The 22,561-nt window shown below is 46.5% G+C and overlaps 1 long non-coding RNA gene across 1 annotated transcript in view; it reads right to left on the bottom strand.

Annotated features, from left to right (window-relative positions):
- The window catches only part of LOC138528850 (uncharacterized), a 92,297-nt gene extending 80,602 nt beyond the window's left edge, over positions 1-11,695 (bottom strand). Inside the window, exon 1 of the long non-coding RNA XR_011284266.1 lies at positions 11,225-11,695. This is a non-coding gene — a long non-coding RNA (uncharacterized lncRNA). The remainder of the gene's footprint in view (positions 1-11,224) is intronic.
- Positions 11,696-22,561: the final 10,866 nt, after the last annotated feature.

Genomic DNA, 22,561 nt, shown 5'->3' with positions numbered 1-22,561 from the left:
ATTGGCTGAATACTGTTCCGGGATTGCACGAGGGCCTAACCCTCTGCATGTCCGCTCCCTGTGCCATTTACTACCGTGGCTAACAGGTGAGCGCATGTAATGTGATCCCCCCGCCCCCCATTCCTCCATCATGGTGCTGTACCCAGCGTGTGCGGTCCCCGCGGGCTTGTAAACGCGCATCCCAGTGTCCCGATCTGCAACCCGCTTCCCGTGCCCTCTCCCCGGCCTCTATTGGCTGAATATTGTTCCGGGATTACACGAGGGCCTAACCCTCTGCAAGTCCGCTCCCTGTGCCATTTACTACCGTGGCTAACAGGTGAGCGTGTGCAATGTGGTCCTCCTGCCCCCCATTCCTCCATCATGGCGCTGTACTCATCGTGTGCGGTCCCTGCGGGCTTGTAAACCCGCATCCCAGTGTCCCGATCTGCAACCTGCCTCCTGTGCCCTCCCCTGCCCCCTATTGGCTGAATATTGTTCCGGGATTGCACGAGGGCCTAACCCTCTGCACGTCCGCTCCCTGTGCCATTTACTACCGTGGCTAACAGGTGAGCGCATGCAATGTGGTCCCCCTACCCCCCATTCCTCCATCATGGCGCTGCATCTGTATCCCATCAGACTCCCACAATCCCGCTTGCAGGCCCGCCCTCAAATTGTTCAGTGTTCAATTTCCCCCAGCCCTCCCACCTCCGCTGATTGGCCAGCTCACTGGCCATAAGGGACCCTCCCAGGGCAGCCCTCTGCCCGGCAGCCCCTGTGGCTAAGGGCCCCAAGTTCAAGGGTGACTCCCACAGTGGCAGCCCCAAGATGTGTCTGCAGGTGTCAGCAGGGGAAGCCAGTGAAGCCAGCAGTCAACAGACACCAACCAAAAACTGTGAGTGTGGCATGGGTGGGGAGTAGAGCAATTACTCTACTCCAGAAAACTCCTGCCACTCTATCTTATCTTCCAATAACATAGACTGCCATAGACTCACACTAGGCATACTTAGAAAGATGTGTGACCACCAGACTGAACCTATTCATGACAGGATTGTAGAAATTGCCTTGCATGTTAGCATGTGCCACACTTAGAATTGTGAACATTAGCCTGTGTCACATCTAGATAGGATTGTGAATGTTAGCATGCTCACACCTAGATAGAATTCTGAACATTAGCCGGCGTCACATCTAGATAGTATTGTGAAGCTCGGCAGGTGCTACACTTGGACAGAACTGTGAATGTTAGCATACCACGTAACACACTAACCAATATAAGCTCAACCTCTCTGCATACTTATCTCACTCACAAAAACTCACACATTCATCTCTCGCACAACAAGCCACACGCACTTCACAACACTGCAACAACACATAAGCCGCACCAACAGCACACGCGGACTGGCACCGATCCAATACCCGCACCAAAGCTCAGCACCCGGTGTATTCTGAGTTGAAGCTGCCAACAGAACACCACTTCTCCCACTACCCTACTCCCTATTCACCTTACTAACCCATCCCACCTTATCGTTTACAGATCCGCCAGAGCTCCTGGTGACCAACTCCATTGGTGGCGGTGCACGGTACAAATACCTTTAACATTTAACATTTCTCAAACAAGGAACCCCCATGGAATACCACAGGAACCTCCTCAATCTCAACTGGTAAAGTACTGCAGGCCTTCAAATCGGCTTACATCAAGCCACTACTCAAAGACACAACAGGAAACATTGAGGACTTATCTAACTACAGACCCATCTCCAACATACCCTACATAGCCAAACTGCTAGAAACGTACGTCTACCAAATAACCCAAGAATTCATAGAAGAGCATTGCCTATGAGACCAGGCACAAGTTGGCTTCAGACCTATGAGAGGAACAGAATCGGCTCTCCTCTTAATATGGGATGACCTAAAAACAAACGCAGACTCAGACAACAGCACCGCCCTGATTCTCCTTGATCTGTCTGCAGCCTTCGACACTGTCAACCACGCCATCCTCATAAAGAGACTAGAAGGACTAGGGATAACAGACACTGCCCTACTTTGGATCAAATCCTTCCTAACAAACAGAACAGAAACAATATGGATGAAACCTTGTAAATCCAAACCCAGAGTCTCCACGTGCGGAGTACCACAAGGATCATCCTTCTCCCCGCTCCTATTCAACATCTACATGTACCTATTAATCAAACTCATCAAAAAACACGGCCTCACATGCTACAACTACGCCGACGATACTCAAATAATCTTCAACATACAAGACACCCGAGAAGAAAACACCACACTAGAGAATTGCCTTTGCGACATATTCAACTGGATGAACCTCAACCATCTCAAAATCAACCCAGGCAAAACAGAGATAATGATTGTCTCAAAAAAGGGAGGAGACATTACCTACATCCCCTGGCCAAGAGAGCTCGGCACCACACCAGAACCATCATCAACTGTAAAAAACCTAGGGGTCCCAATGGATAACAATCTCACTCTGGAGCCACAAGTAAACTCGGTAATCAAGAAATGTTTCTTCCTCATGCGAGCAGCAAAAAGGATCCTTCCATTCCTGTCATTCGCCAACAAAACACTTACCATCATCGCGCTGATCATGTCCAGAGTAGACTATGCCAATAGCCTATACCTGGGCATGCCAGAACGACTTACAAAAAAACTGCAACGCATACAAAATGCAGCAGCCAGACTCCTCCTCAAGCTACCCAGAAGAGAACACATCACACCTGCGCTACAAATACTACACTGGGTACCACTGAAACAACGAATAATGTTCAAGGCCATGTGCATCACGCACAGAGCAATACACAAACAAGGCGCAGAATTCATAAGCGACAAACTACGCCTACATCAACCGACAAGAACACTAAGATCAAGCACCGACATACGCCTGGAACCAAAACCCTACAACAGAAAAAAACTCGGAGGATCGTCTTTCTCTCACCAGGCACCCAAAACCTGGAATAACCTACCTAAGAATATATGGAATACAACAAACCACCTAGCATTCAGGAAACTCCTCAAATCATGGCTCTTCAAAGCGTAACCACAGCAGAGACGCACTAGAATGCCCAGACATTAAAACAATGATGGAAATAACTCCAACTTCGGCCACTCTCATATTGGACAAACACTCAAACCAAAGAACTAACCACTCAACAGAGCAAAAGACATCTTGGAAAATAGCCACAAAGGAAGGCTGCAGAGACTGACCACACACCGAGACCCTGGCGAAAGCCCTCAAGTGACTCTCCCACTCGTACGTACCGAACGAACATATCCATACCGGCAGACGCACCTAGATAGACGTTGGCCTGCATCACATCTGGATAGGATTGATTGAAGGACAACATGCCCGCGCCTAGGAAAAACGTGAATGCTAGCATGTGCCACACCTGGAGTTGTGAATGTTACCAGACCCACACATGGACGGATCTCTAAACTCTAGCCTGCGCCACATCTAAATAAAAGTGTGAATGTTGGCATGAAAACACCTGGATGGAGTCCTAAACATTGGCCTGTGCCGCGTCTAGATGGGAATGTAAGGGCCAACAAGTGCCACACTCAGACAGAACTATGAATGTTAGCATGGTAAAGGTCAGGTAACCCACTAACCAATATAAGCTCAAACTCTGCATACTTATCTCACTCAAAAAAGTCACACAACCATCTCTCGCACAACAAGCCGCACGCACTTCACAACACTGCAACAACACATAAGCCGCACCAACAGCACACGCGGACTGGCACCGATCCAATACCCGCACCAAAGCTCAGCACCCGGTGTATTCCGAGTTGAAGCTGCCAACAGAACACCACTTCTCCCACTATCCTACTCCCTCCTTCACCTTACTAACCCATCCCACCTTTATCATTTACAGATCCGCCTGAGCGCCTGGGGACCAATTCCGTTGGTGACGATGCGCGGTACAAATACCTTTAACATTTAACATTTAACACCACGAGCGCCCTCTGCAATCCCCACGTCCTCTCCAGCTACCAGTCCCAGCGCCTGCCTGGGCTGGCACTGGACATCAGGCTTGCGATCTCTTGCCATACCCGCTTACACCATGACCGGACACGAGACTTGCGCTCTCTGCCACACCAGGTCACACCAAAACATGACAGGCCACGAGTCCACGCCTTTGCCAGGGCAGCATCTTTGCGATCAGGCAGGCATGTGCCTCTCTGCTGCTGGAGGTCGGAGCAGCCAGTGATGTAAAGGTGCTAGACGCCCGACACAAGCCAGAAAGTGACCGGCGGGGTCCGCTCGAGGCTCTTCAGGTACACAGAGCTTACTTAGATGGCTGGTGGGTGGCCAGAGGCACCTTCCTCTTGACGCCAGTCAGCATGCAGCCAAAGAGGTAGCTGTGTGCACGCAGAGGCGCCTCGCTCCATGCTCGTGTTTAGGGCTTGCAAAGCATGTACGTGTGCAATAGCCACAATGGAGGCGGAAGCATGAAAGAGCAGGTAGCTGGAAGGCAGCGGCACGTTACGTTACACAAAGCTTTTATTCAGAAAATAAAAGAATATCTAGGTATGTATAGTATACATGCATTTCTTTTCAAAATGAAAGCTTAGTATACATTGTATACACGTGATGCCGCGGCTGGGTGTAAATACCCAGCCTCTGCCAGCTCCCGAAAAGAGCGACGAAGGGAGCCAGCCAGGGAGCATTTACAAGGCTTCCAGTTCCCACAAACTTTATCTATGCCCCATTAAATACCCGAACAGCAAACTAGGTCTCCAAATGTGTGCTGCACATAGCCTCTCATTTAAAAGATTGTGTGTTAAATCACTGAGCACAGCCCGTAGAACCCTGCTCTGCTGCAAAGCAGGATACAATGAAAGAAAATGGCTGCCTTGTGGGGTAAAAGCACATACTCTCCACCCAATCACAATAGTGAGTGTGCAAAAAGGGTTGTGGATTAAGGTAAGATGGGTGGGAATGGGAGGAAAATCATATAGATTTGACTTAGAAATGGACGTTAAATTGGTGGGACACATAGCCAAACAATACAAATACATCCTCATATGTCATCTGAAATGAAAAGCACTAGAGACCCTCAATTAAAGCACCTATTTGAAGTTCATATGTTAAAGCTCTTATTTTAATGACAATATTTTGGGCATAAATGTTGCGCTTTCAGCACCACATAATAGCCAAAATTAAAAATGGGAGAATTTTCATTCCAAAAGGACACACAAAGCATGTATCCTTTCCCCCAACCCAGGCCTTCCTTCAAGACAATACAAATGGCACACAAAACAAAACGTTCTAAACTTTCTCCCTTACACTCGTGCTTTTTTGACACCCAAAAACATGTTTTCAGATTTTCCTCACATCATATATGAGGCATGCCTTTGCCAAATAGTGAAAAACAGCAAGGTTACCTTTTCACACATCATCGTTTGTTGTAAATCTTGAAAGTACAGTTACAAAAACCCACACACTTTTTTTTTAGCCGCACGCAGAACTGCATTCTGGTATTTGTATTCTTCCACTCAAGATGGTGGATAATAATGCTCCAATCATACTCATTTTGCTTACCACATTTTTCTAAGGATTTATATATTAGTCAGAGTGATTTATTTTTATTTGTTTACTCTTCAAGCCATCTACTATAAAATAGAGTGCTTTTGAAAGTTTAGGGGAAGGGAAAGGAGGGGAAAGGGGGCATGGGTCGTGATTATTTGCCTTGTCCCTTCGTGAGCTTTTCCCCGGTCCTAGCCCACAGCTCATTTGTTGGCCTTTTAAGACCTGCAAAAGTGTTTTCTCGCACTGCTCAATACCTCCCTGATCAATAGGCTCACACTATGAGACAATCCTCCAGGAGAGGCGCTTTGCTCTGATCCGTCCCAATCCCTGCCCTGACGGTACCCCTACATATTATCACCACCAAAAATATCGCCGTATATATGGTCATCTGGAACGCCATAGGTGATATTTTTGGGGGGATAATTTGTGGGAGTGGTGGTTGCAGGGTTGTCCACCACACCTTTAAAAATAATACAGGGGTTGAGGGGGTGTCCACCTTAGGGTCCATGCCTCAATATCGCCGCAAAAATATGGCAATATTTTTGCATCGCAATATTTTGGCTGGGATATTAACACACGGAACCGCCCTGACATCAGACTACTACCAAAATCACATGTGGGCCAATTTTATAAGCCATGGGGCTGATAGTTTTGACCAGTGCTACTGAATAAATATTTTCTAAAATGGACAAATTGCATCACATTTTATCAGAAGCCTCCCCCTTGGGTACTATTCAAACAGTCTGTCACAAAAGGAATGAATTGCCATTTGCAACTATGGGTCACTTTTTCACTGGTATCCGAGACAAGGTTATGGCCCAGTCCGACCCTGTCTGACATCCTTCTAACCTGGGGTAGGAGAAGGAGACATTTAGGTATGTGGGTTACCGTGTTTAAAATAAACATGACTTGGAAATTCATTTGTTTTGACAGTAAAATGGTCGCAATTTCTAGGTTCTGAATAAAATGCATATTGCTAGTTTAAACAATACGGCCAAATGCCTACACCATAAAAATAAAAGCAATCAGGTAACACTGCAATATGAACAGTAACACAATCACCATTTTTGTTCCATCTCATTAGTGTCGGGAGGATAGCTCAGGGGCAAGCACTTGCCTTGGAAACAAGACGACCAGGAGCAACACAGGTTCGATCCCCAGATCCGTGCTTAGAAACCTCTGGGTATTAAGCGCGTTACAAATAACCAATTACAATTCCAACGTCAGATGGGATGTTAAAACGAAAGTTGCACAAGGACATGCAAAAATGGGTTGGTACATAAACATCCATGGATACACAGAACCGCAGTGAGGATGTTTATTTATTCCACAGCCAACTACAACCTAGCTCAATTCCACACCTGAGGGACTCTCAGTGCTGCCATCTGATACCTCTGATAAAACATATCCCCAAATGCCACGGCCAACAACCATAGAAAACCAAACCAGCACTCAGGATTCTGGTTCTTCAGGCCTGCACTCATAAACAGCACATGTTTTGCACCACAAGACCACCAAACAGAGGGGTGCTATATAAGTTACATGAGATAACCACCAAAATGGTAGTAGCAAGTTTTATTAAAGCGCCTAGAAGAGGGTGACATCCACCCTGAAGTGCTAGTTAAAAAAGTCCTATTATTATTATTATCATTCAACTTGTAATAATGGGGAAGGATTGGATGGGTGCATTCATCTGGGTTATGCGTATACGAGAAGGATCTATGTGACTTTACCGAACCGAAAGGTTCGACTCCCAAAAGTCCGTATTTTTTTTTTCAATTTTCCACAAATATATATGTGGGATAGACCCACCCCAGAGCTCCCCCACCTTATCCCTATACATTTATTATTCACTTTACCCCCCCCACATGTATATTATATATGTGGAAAATTGGGGTTCAAACTTTTGGGGGTCGAACTTTTGGGAGTAGGTAATTTTGTACAATACCATAGCAGAAGGCTTCCGTCACGTAGCGAGTGGACAGACGAAGGAAGACCGCTGATCTGTCAAGCTGAGGGTGCAAAGTTTAAGTGCATGAGGTGCAATTCAGTGGGTTGGAACATGAAGGAACTGGGTTAAGGACCAGAGTGGGGGCAGGATGTGATTTGCAGACTGTTTTTAATGTATTGTTCATTAATTAAAAGCAAAGCTATTGCAACAAATGATGACTCAATAGATGTTACCTGAACAATATACATTAAAACACTTCTAACTTCAAATGCTGCAATCGTTGAGCGCAAATTACCTTATTAGGCTTTGTGTTATATTAATGTGGCTCTTTTATTTTATTTATTTATGTTATTTTCTACATTTGTAAGGCGCTCCAGGCCCGAAGGCATCAAGGCGCTGGTTGCAAGGTAGATAGGTTACGGGACAGGAGTAAGGCGGCTGAAAACAGGTAAGGGTGGAAGCGATTAACAGGGGGCGGTCCCCTAGGTGCAGAGCAGTGTCTTGAGATGTTTACGAAAGGTCTAGTACGATTGCTTGGATCTCAGTAGTGGGGAGTTCCAGTGCTTTGCGGCGACGGCCGGGAGACTCGTCCAGCCTGCTCTAACACGTCTAAATCTTGGTGTGATAAGACGGTGAGCGTGTGTGGAGCGAGTCCTTCCTGATGATTGAGGTTTTTTGAATTTTTGTGAGAGGTGTGGAAGCAGAGTTAGTTAGGCATTTGTGGGTGATGGTGTTTTGAAGGCGACACACTCGAGTATTGGGAGCCAATGGACATTTCTTCTAGCAGCTGAGATGTGCTCTCTTCTTGTCTCAAGCCTATTCTGAAGTTATGTAGTGTCAGATTTGCAATACATACGAAGAGTTTGGTACAATTAGATGCTTACTTAAACCACTTAGGTCTGGTGGCCCTTTTTTGTTTGTGCACAGCACAACTATATTGAGCTCTGATGCAGTCTCCCCACCCCGAAAAGAACTGCCCTCAACATTGATTTCTAGGTATGGCACTGGCAGTGCTTACCACAATTTAGAGTTAAATGGCAAATGTGAAAAATGCCCCACACTTTGGAACTTGCTGTAAATGTCAGCCAACAGACAACCTCGTATGCACTTCAGGAGCAGTTGCACCCCAAAAATACAGCGGGTTCCCAGAATGAGGTCTCCGGTGTCCACAAAAACAAACAGTGACTTTCAGGCAAGCATGCCAGTGACTGGTCCTAGGTCAGGGGTCTACAACTTGCGGCTCTCCAGATGTTTTGGACTACGACTCCCTTGATGCAACACCATTCACTATGCTGCAAGGGATGATGGGAGTTGTAATCCAAAACATATCAAGAGCCACAGGTTGCAGACCCCTGTCCTAGATTATGCAATGCATCATCCTGGCAGAACAGATGAATTTCCACTCCTGTTGTGCTTCAAGTTTAACATGCTGGTGCATTCTGGAAGCTGCAGTCTTCTACAATCCACCAATTTAAGCACCAAATACCAAAGATTTGTCAATAGAAAATACAGAACGTAAAATCGGTTCTCCGGAAACATTTAGCCATTGAATATCCTAACAGCAGAACATGGAGAACCTGTAACAACACCACCAGAGACCCAAAGACACACGTTAATACAAATAGCATGGTGATGCACAAGCACATCTACAACACATGTAAATCCATGAGGCAGGGCTTTAAGTGGGCCGAGGTCAGCCGGGGATGAGCCCTGGCAGTTTCCAAAAAGTGGGTTTCAGCCAGGGCACTGCCAGTGCCCCCCTCCCGTCCCACAACACTGCTGTAGGACTTTTCCCTGCGCCACCATGTTGTAAAACACTGTGACTGGCAGTGGTGTCAGCCACAGCATTGTGTAAACTGGAACTTCCTCTCATGATCCGCGAGAGGAAGTTCCAGTTTGCGCGACGCTGTGGCTGGCGCTGCTGTCAGAAACAGCAGTGGCAGCCAGCAGCATTGTGGCAGGAGAAAGCGCCAGTTACTGCAGCTTCCTCTCATGACCCCTTGAGAGGGGTCGCGAGAGGAGGTTGCAGCCCCAAGCCGGGGCTCCATTTTGGCCTGGCCTTGTCTGCTTTGCCTGGAACCGACGAGAGGAGAAGAGAGGTTTTAACGCTGCAGCGGACGAGATACACCGCGACCAGATAAGTTACAAAAAATTCCTTTTATTTGCACATTTATCAGTAAGTCACTTGCTGATAAATGTGCAAAGGAAAGGAAAAACATACTCTCGTTTTCCGTCTTTTCCTTCTACCTTCTCCTCTTCCTTCCCCTTCTTTTTCCCCCTTCTCCCTTCTTTTCCTATTCTCTTCCTCCCCCTTCACTTTTCCATGCCCTTCTCTTTCTGCCCCCTTCTCTCCTCCCATTCTCTTCCTGCTCCCTTCCCATCCATTGCCCTGATCTTACTTTCCACTTCTTTTCACCCGTCTATGCCACCCCTCTCCCTTCCCACTTCATTTCCCCTTCACTTTACCCCATCCTCCACTTCTATTCCTTCCCCCTTATCCTCAGTCCCCCTCCCCTCCTTTGATTCATTTCTGTCTTCTCTTTCTCCCTTTCCTCTTGTCTTCTCTCTTCATTCCCACGTCTATTTTCTTTCCCTTCTTTCCCCTTCTCTCTTCCTCTCACTTCTATCGTTCCCCTTCTCTTCTGTTCCCCATTTCGTTCTCTTTCTTTCCCTCTGCTTGCAGCCTGACATTGTTCTTCCTCCTTCCTTTTCCTCCAATGTCACCCTCCTTTTCCTTCGCTTCTCTCTTCCTTCCCATCTACCCTCCCCACTCTCCTTTTTTCTTCCAAACATACTGACCAATCCCATACTCCCCATGGTCCTCCCACTTGTTCACTATCACCTCTCGCCAATCCACTGGCTGCGAGACCTCGCTACGCCAAGCAAGAGCTGACCTGTTACCCCAACTTCCTGATCTAACTAAATAGCCTCCAACAGCACTACCTGTTTCTCTTTTGCATTCTCTCCTTTTGTCCTTTCTCCCTGTTTTCTCTCCCTCCCCCCTCTCGCCCATCTACCCTGCACCTTTCCCTACTCCTGCTTCCTTTCCCTTCTCTCCCCATCTCCTTTCAATGCCCTCTTAATTTCTCTCGCCTTTCCTCCTCCCATTTTCCGTTCTCTGCTGCTTTTCCTTCTCCCTTCTTTTTCTATTCCCTTTCCGCCCCACTCTTCTCTACCTCTTTTCTTTATCATACTTCATTTGCCTCCTCATACTTCTCTATCCCCTTCCACTTCTCTTCGATCCTGTCTGCCTTTCCCTTCTCCCCCTATGTGTCCTATCTCTCCTTCTTTCGTTTTCATTAATTCCTTTTTTCTTCTCTTCCAGTCCATTCTTTTGTTTTCTTCCACACACCTCCAGTTAGGTTTCTTTTTGCCTTCTCTTTTTCCCTTTCTGTATTCTTTCTTGCATCCACACCTCTCTGCCTTCCTGTTCTTTCTTCTTTGCCTCCTTTATTTTGCTTACCCTCTTTTCTGATCCTCTCCATCCCCACCCCTGTGCATTTTTACATGTTCTTCTTTAGGCCACGCCTATCAAGCATTAGACCACGCCCAACCGGCAAGCCACGCCCCAAATGAGCCCCCCCCCCCCTCAATTTCCTACCCCACTTAAAGCACTGCCATGAGGCATGCCGATAAAGCAGTATTTCATTGCATTATAATCCTAAATCAGCATTCCCAATCGACTGTACGGCTCCCAGTGCAACCTCAAGCAGGAGACGGCAGGAAAATCAGAGCTGAAGCTACATGCCCACCTTGCTTCTTGACCGGCATCCCCAAAGTTGCGTCTTGAGATATGCAGGGTGGAAAAGTGGTCCCTCTGAAGCGCCTTCAGCGTCACGCCCTGCTCAAACCGCGTGAAAGACCAGACGATAAGTGACCCAGCTTTAAGTCAAGGGTCCGTCTATGCAGGTAGCAGCCGGTGTGTGCAAAAATCCAGCTTCCACTTTAGAGAAGTTTAGACAACACAAACACCGCGGCCGTCGCCGTGCACGAGATGAAACACGCAGCCCCTCTGCACGTGCAGGGCTGATCCCAGAATGTGATCCAGGCAGAACCCCCCCGCCGCCTGACAGGCTGCAAACCCCGACAAAATGGCCGTAAATTCAAACGATTTCTGTTTCCGGTGATCTCCTCTCGTTTCTACATGTTGCGGCCAGGCTGCAGAAGGATTGAATGTGTGGAAATAAAGCGTCCTCCCGTTTTCTTTGGATGGGGATATTGGAGCCAGCCACATGTTGTGCCAGTGTGTTTAACTGCGTCCAGGGGCTTAACCATCAAAGGATTATCCATTGTGTCATGTCACTGACGTCACCGAGCATTACAAAAAAAAAGGACAACGTCCACTTTCGCTGGTTTGTCGTTTTGAGGCTTGCAACTAAGGTGGGCTGGTGTTGCTATTCCATACCCGTACTCGTTTTATTCACCTGAGCAGGATGAAAGGCTGAGTCAGCCTTGACTGTTATTGGAACTGGGCTGAGGATGCAGGGTAAGTGGATGGCCAGCCCGCAGGGGGAGCTAGAGGGACAGCCAGCATAGCAGGCCACCCCTCTAACCCCCCCGCCCTCTGGGGTATTAGTCTCCTTGACTTTCCTGAGGGAGGTGGATGGGGCGTGACCCTGCTCAGGCCCCAGGGGGGTGTTTAAAGGTCCCGGGCTGCAGAGACTGACATCTACCGAAGCTGAGTAAGAACTTCTGCCAAGGACTGGAACAGAACCCTAACCCTCTGATCAGAAGACTCACTGCCACCACTACAAACCCCTTCGACCGCTACCCGCGGCCCATCACTGCGAAGACCCTGTGAAACCAGCCCTTCTGTGACAAGACCACACAGACCAAGAAGAATACAAACCCACGATTAAATACTCAACTCGAGAAGATGGAGTAATGAGGCTCAAGCCTCGGTATCCAAAAATCACAGCTGATGGATAAAAATCTATCAGCAAGAAGAAGAAGCGCTCGGGGACTCGGTTTCTTTGCAGCACCGGACTAACCGCGATCACCAGCAGTAGCAGCAGGACCCATCGACAGACCGCTCCAGCCTGGCAGCAATCAGCGGGAAAGAACACAGAGGGACGGTCACCTCAGGTTTAACCCAATTTATGAGATTGGCGCAGCAGTTTCTTGGTAAAATACATCAGGGATGCAAATAGACATTCTAATGAGTGGGACCCAATGCTGGTTGTGATGTGAGGTCTGCAGGCTGAGTTAAATGAACGGTTCTATGTGATATGACCTCATTTTAAAGATCTCAAGAGAAAAAGACCGATTTACAATGACTGATTTTCTTTTTATCCTAAAACCGGCATTGTAAAGGTGTTTTTACTTGAGAGCTTTACAATGATTATTTTTTTTGTTTTTAATATGCAGGGGTTTCACCCCCCACTACCCCCTCGAGCCCTCTCAACGGTCCTCCCCGCCAGCACCCAGCAGCACCTCTTCCCGCAGGATTTCCTATAAACAGGGTTGGATTGGCCCGTCAGCCTTTCGGCCTGTGGCCGGCCCGAAATCGTCCCCGGGGAGTGGGGGACGGTTTCTGGCCATGCCTGGGCCAGTTTGGCAGGAAAAAAAATGTAAACAAATATTATTTTTTTCTATTTTTTTTTCTTTCCAAAAGACTTTCGTCCTTCTTAGGTCGATAAATGACTACCAACACAGGTTGGGTGATTTTGTATGTATATTTGTTCTATAAAAAAGAGCTTAAGCGTAAGTGCTATACAATAACATATTATCATTTGGCCTTGGACATCTGCTTGGATTCACAGTAATTTAGTGTACTTAGGGGCAATGCTATTTGATGCCACTTCCTGTTTTGTCAAAGGGTGAAAAGTCGTGTTTCATCGCTTCCCAGGATGTCACTTTGGGGTGGTGTCAAATGACATCACTTCCGGGGATGTCACCAGAGGTCAACGGTTGTTAGGCGTGGGGTGGGCCACTTTTTGAGGCAAAGGGTGCGCCACTTTTTTTTGGGTGACCGTGCCTATTTATTGTCCCAGCCCGCCCTGCCTATAAATTGAGGTGTTTTGCCGGCCAAAACCCCATCTCTCATCCTCCTCCCCTTCCCTCCCCACCCAAGACTCCCCCTGTAAACCAAAACACAGCCAGAGACAAAACACAAACCAACACACGCATGTGCACATTCACTTACACGTTCTCCTCGCCCTGTCCTTCCGGGTCCCGCTGATACTGTCAGTCCCTGCGTGCACTCATGTGCAGCAGGGGCGTGACAGTTCGATTTAGAAAGACTGCTCCGTGCAGTCACGAAGCGCTTTCTAAATCTATATTTTTTTTAAAGAGTTCTTTAGGAAAAGATCTTTTCACCTAGAACAAAATAAACGGCCTGAACATCCGGTGATGCTTTTTATTTTGTTAAATTTGGCAGGCTGAGGGTACCGCTTTGTATTTTAAATTTGAATTCAGCGGACTGAGAGAACACCGCTTTGTATTGTACATTAGAATTATTTTACGTGCTGAGAGTACCGCTTTGTATATGGAATTCAAATTTAGTCGGCTGAGAGAACACCACTTTGTATTGTGAATTTGAATTTGGCGGGCTGAGAGTAAGCCACCGTCGTTGTCACAATGGGCAGCTGTGGTGCTGAAGGGCCCGCGCAGCATAGGTTAAGCTGGAGGGCTGAAATGAGGAAATGGCAGGCCATACAATTTCGTGAATCCTCAAAGTTTGCAGTGTCCAGCACGAGCCTGCCTGCTCTGCCGCACGAAACAACATAAGTTTTATTTGAATTACCTTTGATTGTCAAACGTATGCAGTTGTCAGGGCGGGCTGCCACTCGCGACAGCATTAGTAGTATTTGAATTTCGTTTGATCAAATTTCGGTTGATTGACAAATTTAGGTAGTGGTCTGGCATGGGCCGCCGGCAACAACATTAGTGGATCGTTTTTGATTTGTGGGTTTGCAATTTTTTGCCATTTGCAGGCTCTACTGGGCTTACCCCGCCCACCCAGATGCCTCGCCACTAGCCGGGCTTTCTGCAGCATTGTGGCAAGGTGAGTGCACCTATTGACATGCATGGGCTTTCCCGCGCCGCCCCTGCCCAGCATTGTGGGCCGAGCCTGCGCAGAAGGCACAGGCTTTACAGGGATGTTCAGGTTCCCAGGGGAGCGCATGCGTGTGGCGTGCAGGCTTTTCTGTGCAGTTTTCAGGCCCTGTAATTCTTGCCAAGGGGCCGGATGCGATTGATCCGGCAGTTTTAGTGGCATTTTTTATTTTTTAAATTATTCATTTTCAATTATTCATCTACAAAATACACAAACACAAATAGTACGTCCAAACAGTATAAACAAATCATCCATAAAACATCAACAAAATATAACAATAATATAACTACATCAAAAGCAAATTCTGTACACCTCCCCCCTCCAGCCCTCCACTGATCCCTCCACTCAAACTATCACTTTATCAACCAGAGCCTAGTACAAAAGCATAAATCTTCCCCAAATCTTATCGAAAAGAAATAATTTCTTCTCTCTCCTATAGATAGTCTTCTCCATTTCAGCCAGTTTGTGCATTTCATCAATCCAGCCATCAATTTTTGGTGAAACAGCTGATTTCCAACTAGTAGGAAACCATTTTCTCCCAATCACTGCACCTCGAAATAGCCATTTTTTTGGACAAATAGACAATTCTTCAAGTATTTCATCTCCTCCCAGTATCGGTGTCTTAAAATAAAAATAAATTCTCTCCTTCTCGCAAATCGCTACAAACTCCATCCAAAAAACCACGCACCCGTACACAATCCCACATCATATGCTCTAAAGTCCCAACTTGATGCACTCAACCCCAACAGTCACTGGTATCCAAAAGTCCTCTCTTACACAACCTCTATGGGGTTCAACATACCCTGGTCAAGATTTTAATTTACCCAGACCTTTCACCCAGACTTAAAGAGCACATCTTGACATTTTGGCACATTCTAGTCCAAAGCGCCGACGTAATATCACAACCAATATTCCTACTCCGTTCGTCATACAGTTGAATATTCTCCTTGTATTCTGCAACAATCTATCTATAAATCCTACTAGACAAACCGCCTTCACCCTTCTTCGATCTAGTAGTGAACAATTCTAGATCTAATCCATTGTCAACCTCCACTTCACCTATGGTTCTCCTGAGCCTCCGGTAATCCATGTTCGTAAATCCAATAATATAACATTTTTCATTTACTTCTCTGGCTGTCAGCCACTTCCCATCTTTGAACAGGTCGGCAATCCACTTGACCCCTCCTAGAAACCATTCAGGCCAGAATATAGTCTTACCATCCACCTTGACCCCGGCATTCAACCAGATCGAAGCCACTGGTTCCTTGAGTGCATCAATCTTTAGAAGTTCACATAGTTTTCCCCAAGAACTTCAAATAAATTCCATAGTAGGAATCTTCACACTACCACGTCTTGCCGTAGTGGAAAGTATGGCCCTTCGTGACAAAGGCCCATAGAAACCAGCCTCAGCAATCGCCAAATTATCTGGGTTCTCGCCCAGAAAAGGGACAGCAAAATTGTGCCATGAGTGCCAGATGAGAAGCCCGGAAGCTAGGCACCCCAAGTTCACCTTTTTCTATAGGCAGCTGCAATTTCCAAAGTTTCAATCTGGGTGGTTTATGAGCCCAGATAAATTCCTGCATGAGCCTATCCAGCTCCTTCTAATAATGCGAGTTGATATTTAATGGTATCATCCCAAGTGCGTAATTAATCTTAGGAGTCGAGGTCATTTTAAGGGCATTAACCTTACCGCTGAGAGAAAGATTTAAAACCCTCCAACACTCCAATTCTAGTTTGAAATCTTTACATAATTCTCTCAGATTTTCATGTACAATGTCATCAATCTTAGGCATTAACCATACCCCTACGTAACGCAGCCTGTCAGCACACCTTTTAAAACCCATTGAAGTAATTGAATGTTTATTACATACTACCGTCAATGGCATCACTTCGGATTTCATCCAGTTTATTTTATAACTAGATGCTTTATGAAAATTTGATAGGATATCAATAAGAACCGTCAATTATTTCTCCAAGTCCTTCAAGATTAAAAGCAGGTAATCTGCGTAGAACCATAGTTTTTGTACTAAGCCCCAGCAACTCACTCCGCACAGCTCACTTTCTTGTCTGAGCACAATAGCCAAAGGTTCAATAGCAATGAGGAATAAAAGCGATGATAATGGGCATCCCTGCCTCGTACCCCTCCTTAGATCAAAAGCATCATATCTTAACCCGTTAGTATTTATATCCAGTATAGGATTGGTATATAGTAAATTTATCCACGAGATACATTTCTCACCAAATCCCATCTCACGCATCACTGAGTACAAGTATTTCCAGTTAACGCGGTCAAATGCCTTTTCCGCTTCAAGTGACAGTACGGCAATATCCTCCTTTGAGGCCACAGCACACAACATTGTTTGGATCAGTTTGCAAATATTACTTGAGGTTCGTCTGCCTTGAATAAAGCCCGATTGGTTATCATGCACCAGTCGTGGAAGTAAGTTCTCCAGCCTTAATGCCAACACCTTCGATAGAATTTTGTTATCAGTATTTATCAAAGATACTTGAGAAAAAGAAGCAGGATCTGGATTCAAAGATTTGGGCTGTATCGCGAGAAGTTATGGATGCAGCAGGTCTACATCATGAGAAAATGAGGGAGCTACGGAACTTAAAGACTAAATTGAATGACCTTATAACAGAAATAGCTGATCAGAGACTTTTTCAGCTGAAGTGCTCATATTATGAAAAGGGCGAAAAGTGTGACCGTTGGCTGGCATTCAGAATGAGGAAAATGAAATCCGAAAGAGCTTTAACATCAATTACGGACAAAGATGGTTTGATTACGTTTAATCCGAAGAAGATCAATGATACCTTTAAGAACTTCTATACGGTTTTATATCAGAATGAACCCGAAGTCACCAGTGATGGAGAACGATTTTTCAGGGGATTAGAGATTCCCAAAATTTTGGAAATTGATCTTAAATCATTAGAAGAGGATATATATCGGTTGATGAAATAAGACAGGCAATCAGTAGGTTGAACACAGGCAAATCTCCAGGGCTTGATGGACTCCCTGTAGAGTTTTATAAAATGCTGCCGCTTTCGGTGCTAGCTTTTCTGAAAGAAATGTTTGATATGTCTTTGATGTCCGGCCTTCTTCCTCGTACCACCAGGCATGCTATGATTTCGGTTTTTCTCAAGAAAGGGAAAGATGAGAATCTGCCTTCGAGCTACCGCCTGATTAGCTTGAGTTTCAGTGGAATTGTGCTGGTTTGTGCATTACAAACTGAATGAACGTCTCTGGTGACTTTTGTTTTCTGGCAATATTGCCATGCACAAATGTTTAGGATAATTAAAATACTTTGCAAACTTACTGAATGTAAAATCTAATGGTGTGGTCACCTTTACCGGGTTAGTTCAAAACAGGTAATCTGGCCCATAACATTATTTTCATCAATGTTTGCCCAGAATAGCAGGCCAACGAGGATAGTATACAAATTACTTGACAGTAAGGTAATTTACCGCCCCATCAGCCTGTAATTCGGCCATCAGTGATGGGAGGGACACCGCAGCAATTTTCTTATAATGTGCTGTCATAATGTTATTAAGAGTTCCATTATGATAACCAGCCACTCTGCTAATGCAGCGCTTTTATCGAAATAAGAGGATACAGCACTTTTAATTGAAATAAGAGAATGGCAGTGTAGATGTATATATTGATTTTCAGGCAATCAAAGTTTCCACCCCTAAGTGCAGCAGTGTTTCCTTAGTTTTATTTGATTTAATTTGTGGGCTTATTTCACGCGAATGTGGAAGGTGATGTTTGTACCAATTTATTGTCCTTAGGGGGAAGAACAGTGTGAGGAAATGTAGGGGCCAATTTATGTCTTGCAATAACATGATTGTGTTCAACGTGCTGTCACAGGTATAAAGGTCTAGGGAAAGGACAGAGAGGACCTTTTCAGGTTGCTCTCGGTTGTGCACAACACAGGAACACAGGAGGAGTATCTTGGTAAAATTCCTACACTCCCTCTAGAAGGAGTTGCAGCATCCCTTCAAGGCCTGGGGGAATGTGTCTGACATGCCCTGTGTGTAGAGGAAAGGAACTGGTTGGCACTTGGGAGGGGTACTGAAACATGCATGCAGGTTTGGAAAAGATTAGCGAGGGTTCAGCTCAGGGATTGACCTCAAGGAAGTGGCATGTCTAAAGAGCAGTGCATGGGGATGACGTACAGGAATGTTTCTAACGTGATTTCGGCCTGCAGTACGATGGACCTACAGACATGGGATGAGAGCTAATTGTACTCCTGTTACCATAGGATGTTTTCGAGATGTCTGGACAGGGGTCACCAGACATGTTCGCCAGCGGCGAGGGAAGCTCCAGCGGCGGAAGTGGGTCTGATTTCAACAAGGAGGCTGCGCTATGGGCAGTCTTTCAGGAGAAGTTACACAGCAAGGGAAAAGGTTGTGTGAGAAAGGTGCTGGATGGGGGGCATGAGGTGGCAACCCATGACCAACTAGTGCAAGCACAGGATTGACCACCCATCATGATCGATACCCCGCAGCTCACAGAGGTGATGATGGAAGAATCACCTAAGATAAAGAGGGCTGTGCGTCAACCCAGGAGTAAAGCAGCCGCAGCAAAAGTACTAGAGCAGCATTGTTTGGCGGACTCTGCACAAAGCAGCAGTGAAGTGCAGCGGAGTGAGCTGCCAGCAGGTAATGAATTGGGAAATGGTGCGATAACTGGGGCATTAGAGGAAATGCTGAAGTTAATGCAAGGGGCTGCTCAGCCACCAAGGCTAAGGGGCAACAGCGAGAGTGCAAGGAGAGTATGGGAGGGCTCCACGGTGCCTGCTTCTATCATGGAGGCTGCAGGGGCAGCTACCACCCTTTATGCGGTAGGACTCTCATGCTCCACGGAGGGCGCAGAAGTAGCATTGCAGCAACAGGTTCAGACAGGATTGTGCAAGTTGGTTGGGCGGGTTAAAGGGGACAAGGGAGAATTAGCATCGACAGTGATCTCTCAAGACTCCCCCAACCCCCGCAGCAGCCAAATGTGTTGGTAGGGGGAAACAGGCCTGCAGTAAGTGCTGAGAAGGGGAAAGAGGCTGCGGGCAAGCTGTTTGGAGCAGGGACGATGGTAGGTATCGGCATTCTGGTGACTATTGCCACCCTGGTATCTGGCAGGTCTACCCTGGCATGGGATATTCCCAAGCAAGTTAAGGAACGAATTGGGGGGAGAGCGTACTTTAATATATTTTCTTTGCTATCGGTGGAGGCAGCTGGGCCAGATATAATAGTTAGCAAAGATGTGGACAAGAAAAGACATAGGAGATCTAGGCCAGAAGAAACAATAAGTAATTGGAACAAGGCATTCTTCTTACTGGCAGCAGTAATTATGGAAACGTTTCCAGAGCAGGGAGATGTTTCATGGAAATATAGGGACACAATTGTCGATAAGTGCAGAAGGTATGGCTCCACAGGATGGGTGGATTATGACTGGCATTTTATATCCAAGATGGCTCTGGTCCCCGGTATGATGTGGAACCAGAAGGACATGGACGTTTGGATGCCCGACATGGGGGAAAGGACAGATCGAGCCAAATGAATGGCAAACTGGGAAAGGTTCCACAGAAGGCATGGTATGGGAGATATGGGCACAACCAAAGAGGGAGCTGGTGGCCCTTTCATCAAGGGACCCAAGTACCAAGGGAAAGGGAACAGGCGCACAAGAGTTACATACAAGGTCATATAGGAAAAGCGGCAGGCAGAGCAGGGGCTTCGGACAACTCATGCAGGCTTTTCAATGGGGGTCTTGCCACTGGGGCACGAGGTGCAGATTCGCCCACAAATGTTCTAAGTGTGGAGGGGGCAACCAGCGGTGAAATGTTACAGGTCTGAAGGGAGAGGTAGAGGGCACCACAAATACGCACGACAGGTTGAAGTGGGGAAAAAGGCCCCTCCCCCGTTAACAGACCACTGCTGCAGGAATTTTTGAATGACTACCCCAGAGTCAACAAACATGATTTATTGTAGAAAGGATTTAGGGATGGGTTCTGATGATGGTGAGGATCGCAAAGAACTTGCCGTCGGCAGAGAGGCAGCCGGAAGTGGTGAAGGAAAAAATCAAGAAGGAGTTGGAATTGGGCAGGGTGGCGGGCCCCTTTATCTCCCCTGCTCTGCCCAATTTCATTGTGTCCCCACTGGGCATCTTGCCCAAGAAGGAGCAGGGGACGTTCAGGCTGATACACCATCTATCTTATACCATGTGGGACTCGGTAAACGGCTGGCTGAAACCTGATCATTGCACAGTCAGTGACCTATGCTTCCGTTGACCAGGCAATGGACTTGGTGGCCTAGATGGGCAGGGGAGCTTTGCTGGCTAATGTGGACATTGAATTGTCATGTCGGCTCCTGCCGGTGCACCCTGACAGTTTTTACCTGCTGGGCTTCCAGTGGGAGGGAGTGCTCTACATGGACAAGTTCATTCCGATGGGCTGCTTAGTGTCCTGCACATCACACAGGCTTCCTTCTAGAGCCTGATGGGTAGGATGATCATCCCATTGGTGCTGGAAAAAACAGAGGTAATAACAGTTCTGGGCATTGAAATAGACATGGCAAAGGGCACCTGCAGGTTTCCTGCTGACAAGGTTAAGGGGCTGATCACTGAGATAGAGAACAACTTGTTGAGTGACAGGTCCACCTTGGAGAATGTGCAGCAATTGCTGGGTAAATTAAACCTTGCCTCATGAGTCATCCCGGCGGGGAGAGTGTTTGCGCAATGGTTGGCGAGGGCAACAGCAGGGGTCACACTAAAGCACCACCACATCCGGCTCATTTTTGCCCTGAAGGAGGACCTGTGCATGTGGCAGACATTCCCACTAGGGTTTAACAGGGTACAGTTGTGGAGGACTGCCTGGGTAACAAGCAGGGAGCTCCAAATGTACTCTGATGCATCAGGAAAGGAAGGTTTCAGGGTTATCCTGGTGCAGAAATGGTGTGCACAGAAGTGGCCTACACAATGGAGCAAGAAAGGAAAGATCAGTAATATCATGGGTCTAGAGTTGTTTCCAATTGTCGTGGCCCTTATGATATGGCCAAGTGAGTTGGGTAACAGGATGGTGCATTTTCTTTGGTCCGACAATAGGGCAGTTGTGCAGGCCATCAACTTGCAGCCAGCTTCTTGTCCGGCTGGTCTAAGCCTCCTGAGGAAACTGGTAGAAATGTGCTTGTACCAGAATATTGAGTTCAGGGCATGCTATGTGCAGGGTACTGTTAACATCACAGCTGACGCTTTTACTCGTTTTCAGTGGGACAACAACCGGAAGGTCCCTCCCGCTGCCCAGGAGAAGGGGGCACAGTTCAGGAGTGAGTGGTGGCAGCTGGTGTCATGTGTGAAACACATGCTGGGTTGTGCAAAAGAAACTCCGGAAGAACAGGTGCACACATTTTTAGTTTGGACACACAAGAAGGGGAAGACTAGCTGATAGCCATTTATACAAAACTGTTGGGTAAGGGGGAACCCACCAAAAGCTTTGAGGCACATGTTGCGATGAAAGGATGGGTCCGGATGTAAGGGGGACACAAAGATGGGTTGGAGAGGTGCACTGAACATTTCTTATAATATACAATAACTTCAATGGTTTAGAATAATTTCAGGTGCAACTGCCAAAAATATCCCTGGCTAAAGGGATCAAGCATAAAGCGATAACGCAAGAAATGTCACCTGAAACTAATCAGGCAAATAGCAGTGCACACAATGAAGGGGAAAAATGAAGGATCCCTCAGTGAGCATTTAGGGAATGTAATCCTAAAGAAATTAATAATTCACAAAAAAGGGTTATTGAGCAGTTTACAAATACTGGTGATCAATGTGATTCATTTAATTAATAAACGTGAACATTTGACAAAAAAGAAAACAAATTAAGTTAATTGTAGAAGCACAATTATTAGACATACTTCATGAAAAGTGCATATAAAACTCCTCTATTCATGTGATGCTTGAGTACAGATGATGTTGAACTCACATACTGTACCATGTGTCTCAAAAGGAAAAACTAAACAGGTAAAAATCCAAAGGGTAGAT

This window comes from Ambystoma mexicanum, chromosome 7q, assembly GCF_040938575.1.
Source record: "Ambystoma mexicanum isolate Mex_15411 chromosome 7q, UKY_AmexF1_1, whole genome shotgun sequence".
Taxonomy (NCBI): Eukaryota; Metazoa; Chordata; class Amphibia; order Caudata; family Ambystomatidae; genus Ambystoma; species Ambystoma mexicanum.
Note: the sequence above shows the minus strand (reverse complement) of the source record. Positions and strands in the feature narration are given on the sequence as shown.